Genomic DNA, 13,626 nt, shown 5'->3' with positions numbered 1-13,626 from the left:
GCCCCAATGGAGTTAGGCAAGGTGGGCAAGTAGAATACTGTGATGATAGAAAGGTTGGATTTACATATTGATGGGCAATTAATCAAATGTTCACTTCAGGCCACTACTATATAAGAATGGATTTCTAGGATGTGATTAATGATAGTGTCTGTCTGGCAGACTTTTTTCATCATGGGCTTCAATAGCAGCCTTTCAGATTTATACAGTCATGAAAAATTATTTTAAAAAAAAAAAACATCTTTGTTGTAGAAAGTACAAAGAGCTAGTTGAAAAGTATAGAAATTGTTTCTGCAATTGTACTTTTGTTCTGTTTTGTATCACTACATCCAAAGACTTAACAATATTGAGAGTGAGATGGGTGATACCTAAATTTGGTTGATAGTAAATAAATAAACAAGCAAGCAAGCATTTTTGCTAATCTCCTTGCAAAGGTTCATTTCATATTTGGAAAAATGTGGCTTTTTCACAAGGCATAAGTAGGTGGGCTACTGAGAGTTTTCCAGAGATCATATGAACATGTAAGCTTCTATGATATATTACTTCATATCACATTTTCTCTGACCTCAATTTTCAGTCTTGTTCCATTTAAGAAAACTAATAGCCCAGTACAATTAGTGCAGGTCCCATGAGTGATAATAGTAATCATAATAGCAAACATCCACAATATTTAAAAGAAACCAAAGCAAATTAAAGAAATTATAGCTGTTGCAAAAGTAACTATATATAATTTAACCAGGAAAAAGACATTTATTCAAAAGATTTTAATGCACATTTTTCTTCCTGGTTCTCATTAGACATGACATAATGAAGGGAGCATACTGCTTCACTTTCGCCTTTCAGCCCCAATCCAGGATCCCTCACAGGCAGTCCTTTACACCACAAACTATTTTGTGTTAAATTTATATTTACTGACAAAGAAATAAGGTGTCGTGTCCCACTCCTCCGCTGACGGCCGGGTCAGGGAAATCCGAATCAGGCTTGCCTCTGCAGCTCTGCCCAAAGTCCTAGCAAAGTCCTCAGAGCAGGCAGGAGACCAGAAAGTGACTTCAGCAAGATAAGTTCGACTTTGCCTGACTCAGAGACTGCCAGAAAGCAGATCCTTTATATAGGCCATGGGGTGTGGCTCCATGACTCAGCACTCATTAAGGCCTGCCCCTCCCTTCCTTCTGTTGCCTCCGCCTATCCATTCTTCTGATGCGAGGGTCACTCCAATCAGCAGCTGTTGGAAATAAACTTTCCTCAGGCTCACATGCTGTGGAGGAGGGGGAGGGGTCTAGCTGCTCCGTTTGCCTGGGCATGGAGCCAGGGCTGGGGCCGGGGAGTGCTCCCTCCTCTGCAGCCTGCTTGGGCATGGAGCCAGGACTGGGGCCGGGAAGCATACATTCCTCCGTGTTCGGAAGCAGATAAGCAGACCCCGGCTGCAGTGAGAGCGGGCAAGACACAACATAAAGGGAGACTAGTATAGATCTATTTCAGGCTATTTAGTTCTCATCAGCTAGCCATAGCCGCCTGGTATTCGAACCTGGGTTTGCTTGCTTTGAGAGGAAAAAACCCACTTAATCTTTCCCCTGGTTCAGCTGAAAAAGCAAGGAGAACCTGTAGCTTAGAGGTTACTACATCTGCCTAATATGCAAGCAAGTCCAGGTTCAAATTCCAGAAGGGTATGGCCAGCTGATGAGAACTAAATAGCTTGAAATAGATCTATTCTAGTCTCCCTTTATTTCTTTGTCAGTATATATTTATATCTATATCTATATATTCATACACATATATGTATGTGTGTTTATATATGCCACCATATCATAAATTCTAGTATCACTTTGATAAGATAGTTCCTGATTCTCTAGAGATCATATCTGATCAGCTAAGCTTAAGCTATCTAAATCAAGAATTCATTACAGTTCTCAGCATCTATTATTTCATGCTTATATACATGATTGGTTCAGTTGGTCACATTTTCTCAATACTATGAAAATTTGGTCAAAACAATCTCTTCTTGGAGCATCTTGTTTTGATTATTGCTGCATTTCCTATTTCAATCATATTTTATTTTTGTGATAAGTGCATTTTCCCCTATTTACTAAGCTTCAGAATTCAGCTTTTCCTCAGTGAGTCTCACTGTTATCTGCAGAAAACTCTTAATGCAAATGAGATTTAGCCTACAAAATATACTTAATATTAGAGACAATCCATATAATCTATATCACCTGTTTTCAATTCTGGAAGCACAGGTCAAAAGGCAAACATATTTAGCAGCTGATCAAAAATCTTTGTTTCAGAACTGAATTTCCCCTTAATGCAGAGGAAATACTCTGCCATGTTGCATCAGATCAAATAAAGCAACAACCCACAGATAAGAATTGCTGCTTTCCTTGCTCTCAGCATGACATTGAGAACAAAGGCAGTGTAGCAGGCACAGGCATAAAGGGGCAGCCGCTGCTATTAGACATGAAGGATGAGCATTCAAGACTCATCTCCAAGACAAACCTGTTGATGTATCGTGTGCTTGTTTTACATAGCAGAGTATTTGTATCTCTTTATTAGTTATCCATTTACTGTATTGGTTATCTGGATTTTTGCAGCCTAGCTCTGACAGCTGAGGCCAATCTGCAGACCATTGTCTGGAGTGTCTCCTCCTCTAGCAAGGAGGAGGACGAGGTGGGAGGACGAGGAGTTCTGTATGTTCAGTTATCATAATATGTTGCATTATTATTGTTGGAATACATGTTAGAATGTATTTTGTATTGTAACAACTACAGAATTATTCAGCCAGTAGATGGCAGTGTTTAGTTTTCATCTATGGTTATAGTATAAACTATGGTTCCTTTTGTTCTGAGGAGAGTTTCCTGTGATTGTTGAAACCATCGGCAGCAAGGCCTATGGTGACTATACACTGTACACTTTATTTGTTTTGTATGGCTATGTAACTATCCTGTGCTACCAAGCTGTATGGCTATATAATAATCCTCTGCTACCATTTATTTAAAACTAAAACAAGAATTTTCTAACAATTATTTGCTTGGTTGTTTGTAGCATCAAGATTTGTTCTGTTGTTCTGATAGGGAAACAATACATACAGTTCTTTGTTTTGGTGAGAAATGTGAAATGGCAGGTTGGCAGAGAGAGCAGAAAGGATGGGAAAGGTTCCGTCCATATAGAAATTGAATAAACATAAACATATTTCCAACAGTGAATATGGAGTTATTTCAAAAGAACACTTTGTACAAAAGCCTTGCTTTTTATATGTTGTATAAACATATTAAATCCATTAATATTTCATTACTGTTACTTCTAATTGCAATTTTAGATTCATAAAGCTATGTTCTTTTAGGTTTTTTATTTTGTGATGAATGTTGAGCTCCTTGCTGACCTGTCTTTCTGTTGGTCTGTCTCTCATCCAGCTATCTTCTATCTATCATTTATCTATCTGTCTGTCTGTATGTCTGTCTGTCTGTCAAATTGCTACATTGCCCTTTCTCCTAAGTGATTCTGGGCAGTTAATTAGCCGTTTGTCTGCTCTTCCTTCCTTATTATTTCTAAAGGTAAAGGTAAAGGTTCCCCTCACACATACGTACTAGTCATTGCCGATTCTAGGGAGTGGTGCTCATCTCTGTTTCAAAGCCGAAGAGCCAGCACTGTCCGAAGACGTCTCCGTGGTCATGTGGCCAGTCAATGCCAGAAGTGCATAGAACACTGTTACCTTCCTACCAAAGGTGGTCCCTATTTTTTCTACTTGCATTTTTACGTGCTTTCAAAACTGCTAGGTTGGCAGAAGCTGGGACAAGTAACGGGAGCTCACCCCATTACACGGCAGCACTAGGGATTCGAACCACCGAGCTGCCGACCTTTCAATCAACAAGCTCAATGTCCTAGCCGTTAGAATATTTAGATATATTTATCTAATATATTTAATTAGATAAATTATCTAATATAAATTATCTAATATTTAGAAATATTTAGAAATATTTAGAAACATTTATTGTTTCTAAATAGAGGTAAATAAATGTTTCCGCAAAAAGTCAAGAGAACTCACTGGTAGTTTGGTTTGTTTTATTTTACTTGCACAATCTATCAATAGATTGTGAATAGTCCCTGGAAATTTACTCTTTGAATGAGGCAAATGAAACTGAATGAATACCTGAATAATTGAGCTGTATGGACAGAAGGACTCCCCTCTTGAAATTGTGGAGCATAATTAAATGCCGAAACATTTGAATCATGCCAAAAATGGGAGGAATTTCTAAAGATAAACCAGACTTTCTACATCACAGAGAAATGTAGAGAAAGAACAGAGAAATATTGGGCTGTATGTTGGACAAAATATATAAGAAATTGTCAGGATACTCAATACATTTTCTTTAAATGAGGCATGCTATTGAAGCAATAGACTATACCTACGTGAAAGACATCTCTTATTTCATATGCAAAGTTTAGAAAATTTCACTTGTACCATAGTCTACCACAACCAGAAAAGGGCTTCTTTTTCTTTTCTTTTGTTAGCAAAGGTGATGGCTGTGGGCTGTACAAAAGCCGTTACTGGAAACTGGCCTAGTCTGAGGCAATTATTTGGACTCAGCTTCAAATAGCAAAATGACACCTGTTTGCACTGAATTGTATCCAAAATACAAGCGCAACTGAATACAGATAGTCCTTGATTTTTGACCACAATTGGGATCAGAACTTCCATTGCTAAGAGAGGTAGTCATTAAGTGAATCATGGCTTATTTTATGACTTTTCTTCCATAGTCAAATGGATCATCATAGTTCTTAAGTGAATCACATGGTCATTAAGTAAATTTAGCTTCCTCCATTGATTTTGTTTATTGCAAGTTCCTTAGGAAGGATGTAATTGGAGATCACGTGATCCTAGGATGCTGTACATACCATTTGCCAAGAGCCTGAATTTTGATTATATGATCGTGATGACACTACAATAATCATAAATATGAAGAGCGGTCATAAGTCAATTTTTTTCATTACCACTATAACTTTGGCAGGTTGTTAAATAACTGTAAGTGGAGGATTATACATAGTCCCTGAAACCTTGCACCATTTTTGTTGCCCGTCTCTGGACTCACTCAATCTTATCAATATCTTTTTTAAAGTGAGGTCTCCAGAATTGGACATAATATTCTAAATGAGGTCTAGCTAAAGCCCCAAATAGGAGGGTTATAACCTCCTCTTTCCTCCCGGTGATCTCTCTAGTGATACATCCCAGATCTTCATGACACCATTAATATAATTGCTCCTCCATGAGGGTCACCAGATATTTCTAAGAATTAGATGACCAGCCATTCATATGATTTTTTAGGAGTTTATGAAGGGAACCGTAATCTGTTTCATAGTTGCAACTTACACTCCTATTCTACTTCTGTACCATGTTGGATATTTTTTATTTCATTGGAAAACTGCCTGTGCTGTAAAACAGGCTGACCTTACACCTGTGAAAATACAGGAGCATTTATACAGACTAGAGTACAGAGACAGCATCCACAAGCTTATGCCTGATTACAAGCAATTCTCTCCAAAAGGTTTCTTTATTTCTATGGATTCATCTTGTGTTCAGCTCCACAATGCAATCAAAGTTGAATTTCAGCTCCTTGTCTAGAATGCAACATTCTTTTGCATTATTCAGGAGTAATATTTCATTTCACACCTCTGCAACCACCTTTGCTAAAACCTTTAGCCATGTGCATTATCTATTGGATCTTGTAATGTAATTACTCCCTAAAAAGGAATACTCATGCTGACAATCAAAGTATTCAAATGGTATTCCCCACCCCTCTTCCTCTACGGGTGGAAATGAAAGAGGAAAGAAGAGATACATATTAGAGCAATTGTTTGATTATAAGGAGGAGAAAACCTCTCTGTGAAAAGGAAATCTGGTGGGGGAGAAGACTCATTTTGATAACAGCTTTTACAGGCAATTGATTATAAAGCTGGGAGGAAACTATAGCAGTAATTCCATCATTTTTTTCCTATTGCAGCTACATATTTAGAATTTCTAAACTCAAAATGGGTAAAGCAAGTCTTTATTGCCCACTGGTGGAGATTTGCAGGCATATCAGCCAGCTGATCTGCTCTGAGCAGCTTGCAGAAATGGGGGTGGGTGGGAGGCTATACCTGAGAATTAGAAGAAGCTGATTTTATGACCATGGTTATAAGTCATCAACTATCAAAGCAATTTTGAAAAGCCAAATATTATATACAAGCATCACAGTATTTCATCCCAAGTATTGTTTCTGTATTAAAAAGAAGGAAATATATAATATGAAAATAGAATAGAATAGAATAGAATAAAAACATTATTTAACAAAAAGAAAAGCTTTAGACCAGGATTAAAAAAATATATATTAGAATAAACCACAGAATCAGTAATACAAAGGAAATGCTAAAAGCATTACTGTTTAGGGAATTTATGACTAAGCTGAATAAACAGTGTACCTAAATGTTTCTGGCAGCCATTTGCTTAGTATAGATGCCTCTATATGGTAGCACCCCTATGTAGATCAGCATCTTGGCTACTTAAGGAAATGATCAAATACAGGTAGTCCTCAATTTACAACCATAATTGAGCTCAAAATTTCTGTTGCTAAGCAAGACAGTTTTTAAGTGATTTTTTTATGGCTTTTTGCTATTTTATGAATTTTCTTACCACAGTTATTAAATGACTCACTGCAGTTGTTAAATTAGTAACATGGTTATTAAGTGAATCTGGATTTTCATTGTTTTTGCTTATCAGAACATTGCAAAAGGTGATCACATGACTCTGGGAAATTATAATGGTCATAAAGCATTCAAATGTTGACCATGTGACTATGGGTATGCTGCAACAATCATAAGTGTGAAAAATGGTAATTAGCCCCAAAGGTACTTTTTCAAGAGGCAACTACACTTTCTGTTTTTTCTTTGAAGTCATTTCATTTCTCATCCAAGAAGCTTCATTGGTTTTGACTGGATGGTGGGGAATAGAAGGATTCATACTCCTTGCAGGTAGCTGGTCATTTGCATTTGCACTCTTTTAGCAAGTCATTAAGGCCACCTGGAGGTTTATTTGTATCATCAGGGTCACATCGGGGTTGAGCGGTGCAAATGGGTATGCAGCCTTCTTGGAACTGTTAATAGGACTGTGTTGTAGACTGAAAATAGATGATGTTGTATGTCTCCCTCTTGTTCTGTTTCCCTTCCCCCAATACTCCCAGCAAAGAGTCCGTCAGAGGCCTTCCTTTTTTTTTTCCTTTTATTTACATAGATACATGTCCTGGCCACGTCTACCCACGGGCCTGCCAAGTTTCTGGAGATAACGAGGAAATTATAGATAAGGCCAGAATTACTCACGAATATATTCTTCCCTCCATGAAATAGTTAGCTCGCGCCAAATTCATTGCTTTGTCCGAGACAAAAAACCAGGAAGTCCCGCCTCCTATTTATAGTCTCTGCAGATGTCACTGCATGACAATTATGACTTGGCTTTGTCCCAACTCTTCCGCTGCTGCGCACGCCGATCAAGCCTTCGTAATCTTGCGTCCCTCCAAAACTGTTCTTGGGGCGTTGCCAAATCAGAAGAAGGCCGGGAGAATCAGGTTGCCGGCCCTCCCTTGGGGTGGGTGCCAGGGAGGGAGAGGGCCCAAGAGAAGCAGGGCTTGCCAGGTCTTCTCCCTCATTTTCTGAATCATCCGAGTCCAGGAGTCTGGGTCCAGGAACCTGGGTCACAACACTATCCCTCACCGCAGGGCCCTTCTCCCGGGGCTGACGATCGGGATGCGGTCGGGCTGGGTTCTGCTCATGGAAGGCCTGCACCAGGTCAGGGGCATGAGCGTCGGAGGCATCTACCCAGGAGAAATCAGTCCCGTATCCCTTCCACGCGATCAAATATTGGAAACGACCCTTTAGCCAGCGAGAGTCTCGTACGCTGTGGACTTCGTATTCCTCCGACCCGTCCTCGGCGACAGTGACGGGTGCTGTTGGGCACCGAAGGGGACTCGGTGTGGCCTCAGGAACCAGAAGGGACCGGTGAAAAACGGGGTGGATCCGCATGGATCGTGGCAGGGTCAGTCGGTAGGCTACCGGGTTGATGACTGCCTCGACAGGAACGGGCCGATGAATCGGTGGTCCAACTTCTTTACCGGCCGGTCGGACGGGAGGTGTTTGGTGGAGAGCCACACCCGGTCTCCAACTGCCAGCGGGGGCGTTGCCCGTCGGGAGCGGTCAGCGGACCGTTTGTAGTCCTCCTTTGCCCGATTCAGCTGCTGACGTACCAACTGTTGGACCGCATGCAATTCCGTCAGGAAGGTCTGCGTTTCGGGAACAGGAGAGTCCGGTGGTGCCAGAGGGAAGAGCGCGGATGGTACCCCACATTGGCAAAGAACGGGTCATCTGAGTAGAGGTGTGCTGAGAGTTGTTAAAAGCAAACTCCGCCAGGGACAGGTAGTCGGCCCAGTTGTCCTGTTGCTGGTTGATGAAGCAACGGAGATACTGTTCCAGTATACCGATGACCTTCTCTGTACCCCCGTCGGTCTCCGGATGGTGCGATGACGACAGACACACCTGCACCTCCAACGCGCCATCAGGCTCTTCCAGAAGCGGGCTGTGAACTGAACTCCGGTCCGAAACCACCCTGTCCGGTAGACCATGGAGGCGGAAGATGTGCTGCAGAAAGAGGCGGGCGTTTTGCGGCTGTGGGCAGTCCAGCGGCATGGGATGAGGGGTGCCACCTTGGTGAGCATGCCCACCACCACCAGCACCGTGGTGAACCCAGAGGACGGCGGCAGGTCTGTCAGGAAATCCATAGAGATCGCCCCCCAGGGTCTGTCGGGTGTCGGCAAGGGCTGGAGGAGCCCGGGAGGGGCCCCCGTGGCGGTCTTGGCTTGCCGGCACGGTACGCAGGATGTCATGTAGGCATGGATATCACGCCGCACTGGGCCACCAAAAGGTCCGTGTCACCAGGTGGAGGTCTTGAAGAACCCAAAATGTCCTGCTGCAGGGTTGTCGTGGCACTGGGTCATGGCGAGGGCTCGGAGTGGTCCTGTGGGCACATATAATCGCCCCCGAAACTTGAGTAAGTCCTCCTCCAAGGTCCAAGGAGCCGTGGGGCCCACCTCCGCTCTCCTTTGCTGCGACCAGGCGTCCTGGCGCTGCGCCTCTCGCACCTGGGCCCGCAAGTCCACTGGCTCCCGTGCTGCGGCCAAGGCTTCTGCCGGCAGCACTGTCCGTGGAGGAAGGGGGTCCTTGGCGCAGAGGTACTCTGGCTTGCGGGGCAGGGCATCCGCCCTCCGGTTGTGACCGCTGGGAATGTAGGTCACGCGGAAGTTGAACCGGGCAAAAAACAACGACCACGCATCTGCCGCTGGTTTAACTTCCGAGCTGTGGTGAGGTGCTCGAGATTCCGATGGTCCGTTCGGACCTCCACCTGATGTCGGGCCCCCTCCAGATGGTGTCGCCAAGCCTCGAATGCAGCCTTGATAGCCAGCAACTCTTTTTCCCAGATAGTGTAGTTGCGCTCGGAAGGGTTGAGTTTCCGGGAGTAGTAAGCGCAGGGAAAAGTGTGCCACCATTCGTCGGAGCCTGTAGCAGCACCGCTCCCAGAGCCACATTGGACGCGTCCGTTTCCACCACAAAAGGCCGGAGCGGGTCGGGATGCCTCAGGACGGGTTCCGTGACGAAGGCTTTCTTGAGGGCTGTGAATGCTTCTTGCTGCGGGGGACCCCACCGGAATGCAACCTTCTTCCTGAGGAGCTGGGTAAGTGGAGCTGTCAGTGTGGCGAAGCCCGGGATGAAGGTCCGGTAGTAGTTGGCGAAGCCCAGTAGGCGCTGAACATCCTTCACCCGACGAGGGGCTTCCCAGCTACACAAAGCTTCTACTTTACATGGGTCCATGGCTATGCCCTCGGGCGAGATGATATGCCGAGGAATTCTATGGAAGTCCGGAAGAAGACGCATTTCTCCAGCTTCGCATTGAGTTGTTGCTCCATAGCGTTGCAGAACCAGACTGGCGTGTCGGTGGCTTTCCTGGACCGGGAGTAAATCAGGATGTCGTCGAGGTAGATAACCACGAACCGATCCAACATGTCTCGGAACACGTCGTTCATGAAGTGCTGAAAACGGCGGGAGCATTGGTCAACCCAAATGGCATGACAGTGTATTCGTAGTGTCCGTATCGGTGCCGAATGCCGTCTTCCATTCGTCTCCTTCTCGTATCCGCACCAGGTTGTAGGCCCCGGAGATCGAGCTTGGTGAAGATCGTGGCCTCCCGCAACCTTTCCAGTAGCTCCGGGATGAGCGGCAGGGGGTAGCGATTCCGCACCGTAATGGCGTTTAGCCGGCGGTAATCACAGCATAGGCGCAAGTCCCCTGTCTTCTTCTTCACAAAGAGGACCGGGGCCCAGGGAGGGGACTTTGGAGGGCGGATGGACCCTCGGGCCAGGGTTTTGTCCAGGAAGTCCCTGAGGCCGGCCAACTCGGGCTCCGACATGGAATACAGGCGTCCCACAGGCAGTGGTGCGTTGGGCAGAAGGTCCACGGGGCAATCGTAGGGCCGATGCGGGGGTAGTCGGTCCGCCTCCTTCTCGCTGAACACGTCGGCGAAGTCCGTCAGCTCAGGAGGCAAGGTGATGGCAGCGGTGGGGACGTTCTGGCCGGCACAGGTGTGGCGGATGTGATCGACGCACTGCAGACTCGGGAAAGAGATGGCGTCCCGTGACCAGGCCACCTGAGGATCGTGGGTCCAAGCCAGGCCAACCCAAGGACCAAGGGAAAATGAAGGTCCGCCGTGACATAAAACTGGATCGCCTCCTCATGGTCCCCAATAGCCAGGCGCAAAGGCTGGGTGGCGAATTTAATGGGGCCGGACACCAGTTCTCGTCCATCAATTGTCTCTACCCGCATCGGAGGGTCCACCGGAACCACGGGGACCGCAAACTGGGTCACAAAGGCCTGGTCCATAAAGTTTGTTGTGGCCCCTGAGTCCACCAGCGCATGCGCCTGGAGCCCGTCCGACTGGTTCCCCAACCATATCCGTGTGTCCAGAATCAGATGCCGAGGGGGCCCAGAGTCTACTTCCGCAACGTCCAGTGGGGGCTTAGTACGTGCCCGACCTAGGGTTTCCCCGAGGTCGGGCCTGCTCCGTTTCCCGATTGGTCACGCTGTGATTCGGGGACCGGCGTGCGTGCCCCACTTCGCTTTCTGGGGCAAGAAGCGGCGAAGTGGCCGGGCTCCCCACAGTACAGGCACAATCCCCCTTGGCGCCTCCGGTTCCGCTCCTGGGCTGTTAGGCGAGGTCTGGCCGCTCCCAACTCCATGGGCTCTTCCGCAGCGGTTACAAAACGTGGGGCGACCCTGGGTGCTGGTGGTGCAGGAAGTGGGGGTGCAGATGTCGACGGAGGGTCCCGGGGGGTGCGACGGGACGGTCGCCGTTGCAGACGGGCATCGAGGCGGAGACAAAGGGGCACCAAGTTGTCGAGGGTCCGCGCCCCCACGCGGGCCAGCTCGTCTTGCAATTCCTCTGAGAGTCCCTCCTGGAACGCGTCCACCAGCGCTGCATCATTCCAGTCAGAGTCCTGGCACAAAAGACGAAATTCGGCGATGTACTCCTGCAGGGGGCGTTTCCCTTGACGGAGTTCCTTAAGGCGCCTGGTTGCCGTCAGCATTCGAACGGGGTCCTCATACATGGTGCGAGGTGCTGCCAAAACGCTGTTGGTCCGCCAGCAGGGGCTGTCCTGGAGCAAGAGGGCGTGGCCCATCGAGCAGCCGAGCCGGAAGAAGGTTAATCACGAAGGCCACCTTAGCCCGGTCGTCTGGGAAATCCTCTGGCCTCATAGCCATGTAGAGCTGGCACTGTCCCAAGAAGGTCGGGAACATCTCAGGCTGCCCAGAAAACTTATCCGGCACGGTTATCGGGCACTTGCGACGAGGAGGAGGAGTGGGAGGATGGGGGGGGGCTGCAGGCACATTCCTGGCAGCAAGTTGGCCTGCCAAGTGAGCCACTTGCTGCTGGAGCTGTTGATTAGCCGCGTGTAGCTGCTCTAACTGCTGCTGTACCTGCTGCTGATCCATCTTTGGTGGAAGATGTTTTAGTCAGGTCTCGGACAAAATGTTCTGTTTCCCTTCCCCCAATACTCCCAGCAAAGAGTCCGTCAGAGGCCTTCCTTTTTTTTCCTTTTATTTACATAGATACATGTCCTGGCCACGTCTACCCACGGGCCTGCCAAGTTTCTGGAGATAACGAGGAAATTATAGATAAGGCCAGAATTACTCACGAATATATTCTTCCCTCCATGAAATAGTTAGCTCGCGCCAAATTCATTGCTTTGTCCGAGACAAAAAACCAGGAAGTCCCGCCTCCTATTTATAGTCTCTGCAGATGTCACTGCATGACAATTATGACTTGGCTTTGTCCCAACTCTTCCGCTGCTGCGCACGCCGATCAAGCCTTCGTAATCTTGCGTCCCTCCAAAACTGTTCTTGGGGCGTTGCCAAATCAGAAGAAGGCCCGGGAGAATCAGGCCGTGCCGGCCCCTCCCTTTGAGTGGGTGCCAGGGAGGGAGAGGGCTCAAGAGAAACAGGGCTTGCCAGGTCTTCTCCCTCATTTTCTGAATCATCCGAGTCCAGGAGTCTGGGTCCAGGAACCTGGGTCACAACACCCTCTGTTCAGAGAGTGCTGTTCAATTTTGACATTGATGGCCTCTTTGACCCCTCTTTCAAATCAGCAGTCCTCTCTGTCCAAAATATGGATTTTGCTATCTTCAAAAGAGTGGCCTTTGTTTTTTCTAAACATAAATGGACTGCTGAATCTAATCCTGATGGGTTTGTTCTCCTGATGGGTTTGTTCTCCATGTGTTTATGAAATGGTTTTCTTGTTTCTCCAATGTACAGATCTTCACGTGGTGTGAGGGAGCTGATAGAAGACTCAGTGAGTGATTAAATGGGATGATCCCACTGACTGGAAACTTCTGGTTAGCATCCCAAGCCCAGCTGTAGAGCAGCTTAGAGAGAGATTCAGGGAGATGGAGGTTTGGGCAGTGCCGAAGCCAGGGGAAGTCTCCCAACTATCAGGGACCACCACCACACCTGCAACAACTCTTGCTACTACTACTCCTTTCCAGCCAGAGGTGCCACCAGCAGCAGCAGCCACTACCTGGTCCATGATAAGCACCAGTCGCCCCATTTTGTGATTTTTCCCTATTGGACTTGGGCTGTACTAGGTGTCTATCAAGTAGTGAAGAAACTAAGGAAGAGGCTGAGGAAGATGAAAAATCCCATAGCTTTTTCCTAACTAGATGGGTCAATAGTGGGCAGAATGATGTCTATCTGAGTCCATGGAGTTAAAGGCAGAGACTCACATAGAAACCATTTGATTCATCATAGCCCCTGCAGTGACTGAGGTCATGGTCTTAAGCTTAGCATGGTAGAGAAAGTGGAACCTCTCCATTAATTGGGACAGAAGTGAATGATGGATGCAGAGGAAAGTAACCAGCTCTGAGGGGCAATAGTGAAAGTGGTGAACAGCCACCACGAGCCTGCAATTGAGAAAGCAAAAGCAAACACCACCAATTAAGGTAGGGAGGAAGAGGTCTTGGAACCACTGATTCTCAAAGAATACTATGACTTGATGGAGTGTTCAGTGAGAGG

At 46.5% G+C, this 13,626-nt stretch overlaps 1 pseudogene; it reads left to right on the top strand.

Moving 5' to 3' along the window:
• Window positions 1-13,626, top strand: part of LOC131200030 (uncharacterized protein K02A2.6-like) — a 115,702-nt pseudogene that overhangs the window by 41,395 nt on the left and 60,681 nt on the right.

This window comes from Ahaetulla prasina, chromosome 5, assembly GCF_028640845.1.
Source record: "Ahaetulla prasina isolate Xishuangbanna chromosome 5, ASM2864084v1, whole genome shotgun sequence".
Lineage (NCBI taxonomy): Eukaryota > Metazoa > Chordata > Lepidosauria > Squamata > Colubridae > Ahaetulla > Ahaetulla prasina.
The sequence above is the reverse complement of the archived record's forward strand: the minus strand, read 5'-3'. Positions and strand labels throughout refer to the sequence as shown.